General features: G+C 44.0%; 1 pseudogene; it reads left to right on the top strand.

Moving 5' to 3' along the window:
* The first annotated feature begins 474 nt into the window (after nucleotides 1-474).
* LOC147451219 (uncharacterized) lies at nucleotides 475-5,066 on the top strand (annotated as a pseudogene).
* Nucleotides 5,067-7,329: the final 2,263 nt, after the last annotated feature.

Genomic DNA, 7,329 nt, shown 5'->3' with positions numbered 1-7,329 from the left:
TTCTTGTTTTCTTTTATGATCGAACTCACTTCAAGTCAATACAAATGTGGCTAACGAAGCACTCTAGTTGGATATAAATTTACACATTCCTTAAAAACTATTGGTTCATACTGGTTTGTCACTTATTTTATTCGGATGCTCTCCCCTCCAACTGCTCCCCCCCTCTTCCTCCCACCTCGCGTGTCGTGCTACAACTCCCAGCCAGCTTTGCGCACCTCCTCTTCCATCCTTTGCGCATGCCCGACTAATTTGTTGTCGCATGCTCACACCCGATAGTTGGTCTGCCTGCTGCGGCGTCGTCACATCCTTCACCGAAGGGAATCCCATGAAGATTCTTCTCCCAAATTTTTTTTCAAGAATGTGTAGGACATACAGTGTGTAGGACATACTGCACCAAGTGTAATTTTGGAGGAGGATGCCAAACATTGACGCCCATATTTATGTCAATTTCCTTAGTGAGAGGCGCCAAAAAACAGAGCATAGGTAATTAATCTGCAAGGGCTTAAGTTGGGTTTTGATGAGCTTCCGTCCTTCGATGTCCGTGTGCGAGGTAGGGTTCGAAAGGTCCTGATATGGGAAGGGCACTCCATGTCTCAAGGAGCCTGCCCCCCATCATTTCATCAGCTCGGATTGTCAATTCAATTGAGAAACCCAACTGCATTTCTCTATTGACAACCGAGAACTCCATCTCCAGTTGCAACAATGGCGAGCTTCCTCTACGCAATCGCTTGTACCCAAATACGGGCTTCTCGTCTTTACCAGCAAGACAACCTGCTCTTGGTCCAAAAATGTTCAGGGTTTCCCACAACACCATGCTTGCAAGGTGCTTCTCTTCAGGAACCGAGTTTTCAGAGTCAGAGTGGGCGGAAACTGATGATGACTATGGTACACATAGTGGGCATTGTTCAGTGCCGCTCCGGGACAGAGGCCACCTGCATGTGGACCGTAAGCGAGCGGCATATGAGACTCAGGTCGAGACCGATGCGGAGACTTTTGCCAGCACATTGATAAAAGTGGATGAGCAAGGGCACCTGCATCGTGGGGGTCAGAAACTGGGGTCACACCACCTTTCTGCTCAACTAGAACAGGTGCAGCAGGCAGCCTATGCCATGGAGGCCGAAACAGATACCAGCGAGGATGAGCACCTGCTCCATGGAAGTGAGAAATCTGGGTTGTGCTATGAGACAGAGTCTGAAACAGATGCAGGGTCACACTGCCCGATCGCCGAGCGGGAACAGGTGCGGCAGGTTGCTTACGCGACCGATACTAAAACAGAGGCTGGCAGCACATCCTGTGAGGATGCTGACCTGGATCATGGGAGGCGGAAAAAGGGGCTTTCTTCTGATTGGCAGGCAGCTAATGCGACTGAGAGCGAAACAGATGCAGACACTGTTGCTAGCGCATTCAATGGGGCTATGCACCTGCATCATGAAAGGCAGAAATTTGGGTCACACCATCAGAACTTGGTGAGAAAGAAGAATGGCCGCCTGCATGGTGGGAGGCTGAATTCTGGGTCACATTGCCCATCTGCGGAGTCTGAGTGGGTGCAAAGAGTAGGGCAGGCAACTGCTGAGACAGATTCCGAAACAGACGAGGGGATGGAAACTGATGAAGATGAGAACCTCGTTGATGAGAAACTCACTTTGTGCGATCCTGAAGAGGATGAAGTGTCCGACGCTGGGTGGAGCACATCGGATTGGCAGGAAACAGATGATGACAATCATGTAAAAGAACGAAGGCGGGGAGACCATGAGTCAGAGTCAGAGGAAGCTGGATCCGACATATCAGAATGGGCTGAAACTAATAAAAATGAGCCGCTGCGATTGTGGAAGGATGTGTATGGGGACACAGATTGTGAAAAGGCTGGTTCTAGCAATTTTTCTAGGGGCCCTCACAGATCACATGGTGGTGATAGAACTTCAGAGAGGCTGTCCAAGAAAGAAAAAAGTGCCGGCGAGCCCAAGGACCATGAGTAATTATGATAGTGACAACGTCAAAACAAGAGGAACCAACAGATCGCATCGTGGTGGTAGAGAACCAGAGCCACCATCCAAAAAGGAGAGAACGTCCGGCCTGTCCCCAAGGACCATCAGAGATGATGATAGTGATGAGGTTGAAATTGAAAGTGATTTAGAGGGGGAGCTTGAACAAGAGATTGAACGTCAGATGGCAGCTGAACCCAAGTTTGAACGGCCCTCTATCACATGGGGTATTCTCCTCACAAAAGAGCTTCGTGAGGAAGCTCGAGAAACTGTCCTCAAATACCTAGAGACAGAAGGCATTGATACGTCAGAGCTTACATGTATAGAGCTCCCTTCCACAGTTGATGTCATGCAAACCCGCTTAGGTTTTCTTCGCAAGATTGGGCTTGATAATGAGGCCATTAACAATTACCCGTTGGTTCTTGGCTGCAGCGTTTATAAGAACATGGTCCCTGTTTTGAAATATCTAAAAAAGCTTGGCTTCCCACAGGATTGGATCCCAATGTTATTAAAGAAGTATCCCATGGTCCTGCATGCCAGTGTAGTTATTGACATCCTTCCTGTCATATACTTTCTGCGAGGACTCGACATTGATGCACTAGATCTTCCGCGTGTCATTCTGAGGTATCCGGATGTGCTAGGTTTCAAGACAGACGGGACAATGAGTACATCTGTCGCCTATTTGGTGAGTATGGGGGTTAATCTGAGGCATGTGGGTAACATGCTTACAGAACATCCAGAGATTCTGGGAATGCGGGCTGCAACTGTAATAAAGCCAAAATTTGAATATCTCATGAGCCTTGGTATTCCGCAAATGATTGTTGCAAAGATTTTGACGCGGCGGCCAGAATTGCTAGATTACGATGTTGAAAAGAGGATGCAGTCTAATGTGAATAAACTTTTGGAAATAGGAGTCCGAAAAGAGACCATTCCAGGCATGGTGGCACAGTTTCCAGAGATTCTGGGACGAGTGTTTTCACATAATTTAGAGGTTCCCGTAAACTGGTATAAAGAACACTTGGAGCTGGACACTGATGGTATTGCCAGGATGATTGAGAAGATGCCCCAGGTGATATTCTTGCCAATAGTGATGGCCAAAGAGCGGCTAAGGTTTTTGAAAAGTGAACGCTTCACTAATGCAGAAGTTGGTTCTATGGTCTCCAAATGCCCACAGATTCTTGGCTCAAGCGTACGTTACAGCTTGCGGCCTAACCTTAACTTTTTAATGAGACAAATGAAGAGGCCCCACACAGAGGTGCTTGATTTCCCTACATTTTTTACCTATAGTCTGCGAGATAGAATAAGACCTCGGTTTGAGGCCTTGACCGATAGAGATGCACATTGCAGTTTAGATTGGCTTCTAAATTGTAGCGATTCGGAGTTTCGAAAGAGACTGAAGGCAGGCTTTATGGGTGGTAAGGGGCTTGAACTTGAATTTGTCATGGGCGGCAGGCTTCCGCGAAAGCCTGTTGTAGACGAAAGCGAGTCTCAATCAAGTGAGCAATGCAAGGTCGCTGCTCTATAGGCAACTCATGTACTGGACTTTTGGGTGGTGTGTGTCATACACTTCAAAAGAGGTTGAATGCGGGTTTTGTGGCCGATGAAGTGGAATTGAATTTGTCATGCACGGCCTTCTACAGGGAAAGTCTGCAATAGAGGAATGTGGGATTCAACCTATGGAGCAAGGTTGCTGCTCTGCAGGCACCTCATGTATTGGAAATATTCATATAATCCGTGTCATGGGGCAGAGGAATCTGATGTTATTGAAATCACCCAGTTGTGCATTGGTTTCATGCGGGGCCCTTAAGGGGTTTGATTATTGCTTCATCTTTCCTGATCCTTGTGTGTAGTCTTTGTGAATTGTTATGCTAGTGGCATTGTTGGTCTATGAGCTGAGAGGCTTTCAATACATATCAGTTTCAGTGCTTAACATTGACAGGAAATTACGAGCCATAATTTGATGAAGCAGTGGAATGGAGCGTATTTGTACACGTGTAGTGAGTGGGAGTGACATTACAGATTGCAAGGTTAAACCCAAATTGCAAGAGGGCTCAATGCTGGGAGGCCCAGATGGTTTTTTTGGGAAGAAGTCAACAACCTCATGCAGGCACCAGTCGGCTGAGAAAGAAGCTTCTATTTTTATAAAAAAAGGAACAAGAATGGGATTAGCCATTTAGGTTTGGCTTTACTGAGGAGCAAGAGGGATGCCAACTTCTTAAATGGATTTGACAGGGATTTTTGTGATTGATTCTTGTTGGGTTGGTTTCTGCTAAGAATGCGCGAATGCTTTTCTACTGGTCCCTTTGTTTGCCTCGCGAATGGTATAGAGATGTTTGTAATGATTATGTAGACAGCCATTGATTTGATAATGGGACCCTGACAATCAGGTCAAAATGTGAGTGCTCATCAGGACAACCTTGTACCGGGTATGTGTTTCTGCATTATTTTTGTGTGAATGCCCTTAAAGCAAGCAGTTCCAGACGATATAGCGAAGGATTGAATGCCAGCAAATACTTTACGCTTACTATTGGACAAAAAATTCTGATCAGATCAGACCTTGAGTCAGACATATATTGGGACCTTCAATTCACAGAAATTATGATTCTTGACATTTCAATGTGAAACTTATTCGATTGTCTCCATATTGACGTGCGTGTGTGCATACATGTGCATTCTGCCAAATGTAAAATGTCTTCTAGTGCCCTTTTAACACTTAGTTTAATCCTTCGTGCTTTGACAACCCTATGCTATGCCTAAACCTTTAAATTCTATGAGGGGGTGCTCTTGTTTTGGTTAGAATTATGTTAGGCTAGGAGTTAATGCAATCACAGGTGCATATCGATATACATCCACGGACTATTTGCATTTGAAGCAACATCATGGATCACCATTTGAACCTTTATGGGCTCCAATGCATTTCTCCTCACAAAAACATGATCTTCTATAGTGAGTCCTCGGAGGGGCTGCCTTACTGGGCTAAATAATGTCAAATCACATTTACACACATTGACTCGCATGTCGTTATGGGTGTATACATAATTCAACTCTATATATAATGGAGCTGTTAGTTTTATTAGATTGTTATATAGGCATGCAAGCTATACACATGAGATTTTTGTTTGAATCACGAGCACTTGCAGTTGATTCTTTCCATCTTAAGTGGTGCGGGTGCCCTACCGACTACATTTTGTGTATTACTTCTTCCTATTTAGTGCTCTTTTAGTGCGAGGCTCAGTTATGGTTGAGTCTACCTTGCATCTCTAGAGCCATCATTGAAACTCACTATACAGATGATATGGACATTGTATGCTTGTGTGTGTGCGCGCGCGCGTGCACAAGGTGTGTGGTGGGAGCATACATCAATACCTAGTTCTACTACCATTAGTGGGCACCCCATGAGGGCAGTGAGGATGCAGTAGTATTTAGTCAATACTATGCATGATGGAGCTCGTGGTTATATTCTCTTGTGGAGGATTGTCATGAGTTTACAACTTGAACTTACCCTTAAAGGTGAACGTGGGCTGTTTTGGATTCAGCTAAGTATATGTCTTGGGGATGACTACCATCAATTAAATCTTGGACTTTCTTGCATAAGTGCATTTGAGCTTCTTTTGGACCGGTCACGTCCGTGCACACATGGATACCTTTGAAGTCTCAAATTCCCTTGGAAGGTGTAGATTAAAAAGCCATCCACAAGCTTGATATGATCATTATTTCCATCATGCATTATAAGACTGAGGGCTTTAAGCTCCCAAGAGAGGGGCACACAAGAGGAGACTAACACAATGTGAATGGAAGAGAATGACAGAATGAAAGAGATCAATAACTTGAGAGAGTGCTAATACATTGGATGAGTGAGATTATTAACTTCTTTTTATTGAATGGTTAAATTGAAATTCCAAGGATTGTTGGGTGTTTTCCCTCTCTAGGTTGGAAAGAGATTGTTCATGTCTGTTTTGGAACAAGCCATAGAAGCAATGGAATTGGAAAATTTTAGAGCCCCATATATCTGAAGGGCTTTGAAACAGTTACAAGTTGTTGAGATTTACTTAAGGGGTTTAGACTGGATTTTTCGACAACAAGAGATTTTAAAAATGAGCTTGAGAAGGCACTTCTATTGCCCAAGAAGCTCCCATCAAAAGGAGAAATGGGAAAGAAGGCATGAAAGTATCATGAAATATTCATTGTATTGTGGATAAACATTTCAAGATCATGCATAGCCAAAATGAGAGGGATCAATCCTAATATTGGGGATAAGGCATCAAACCTAGGTCTCAAGTAGATCATACATGTATATAAGCTAATTGGGCAATTCCTTAGCTATTTTGGGTTGAAAAAATGCACCCCGCATATCCATAGGTGTGTGTACAGTGCATGGGAGGACAATATATTCATGCTTAGGCTCACCTCAAATCTCTTTTCAAGCTCCATCTATCTCTCTCTTTTGTTCTCACCGATAGCTATCTGCTGACCTGCTGTGACACAATGAAGAAGAGGGTTTCAACAATAAATGCAAAATGCTTCTTTGTTCAAGTCATACAATCACAATAGCTAAACTTTCAAATCTATTCTCTCCCTCTCTTTGTGGGGCTAATTGATACATGTGTCGGATGCCTTTGAGAAGGAGGCTATGACTATAGCCGCTTGGAGTAGCTTGCCACTCTAAACGAGTTATGGAATGGTGGATGTATCCAAAATCCACCCTTTGGCCATTATAAACAAGGTGTGCAAGGTGTGTACATTCTAAACTGTCATAAAAACTAATATCTAATTCTCCTAAATGATTTTCTCATGTTAAATTGATCATTTAATATGGGGAAGTGCCAAGGGAGAAAAAGCAAGAATATTGGTTAAGCTGGCAGACCGGCCACAACAGGGATCCAAAGGAGGGAAAATAGGGATCCAAAGGGGGGGCCATCTGCAAAAGAGCAATGTGCAACAATGAGCTTAAAAGACCATAAGGTTCAACCCATTAAGACTTCCAAAATGCTAAGGTTCCAAAATTCAAAGGTTCCAAAATTCAAAGGTTCCAAAATTCAAAGGTTGTGTCCAAAGGTCAAACACTAGGGGAGTTGGATGCTTTGTGTGTGTCACAAAAAGTCTTCATAATCCCTACATCGGAGGGGGGGAGCCTTGCAAGTAGGGGATGAGAGAGAAACTCACACACACACTCACAAGCTTCATTTGTACACAAGGAGAAAGAGGGACATATATCAGCTCCCTAGCCCAGATGCCCACAAGGTGTACTCAAATCCTATTGGATGGCCTTGGAGACGGACCAATGAGAATTAGGCTAGAGTAAATCTAGTTTAATTAATTTAAAAACACTTAATAAAAGAACCAATAA

The sequence above is a fragment of the Adiantum capillus-veneris genome, chromosome 9 (genome assembly GCF_014529385.1).
Source record: "Adiantum capillus-veneris isolate H3 chromosome 9, ASM1452938v2, whole genome shotgun sequence".
Lineage (NCBI taxonomy): Eukaryota > Viridiplantae > Streptophyta > Polypodiopsida > Polypodiales > Pteridaceae > Adiantum > Adiantum capillus-veneris.
This window is presented reverse-complemented; position numbering and strand designations above follow the sequence as displayed.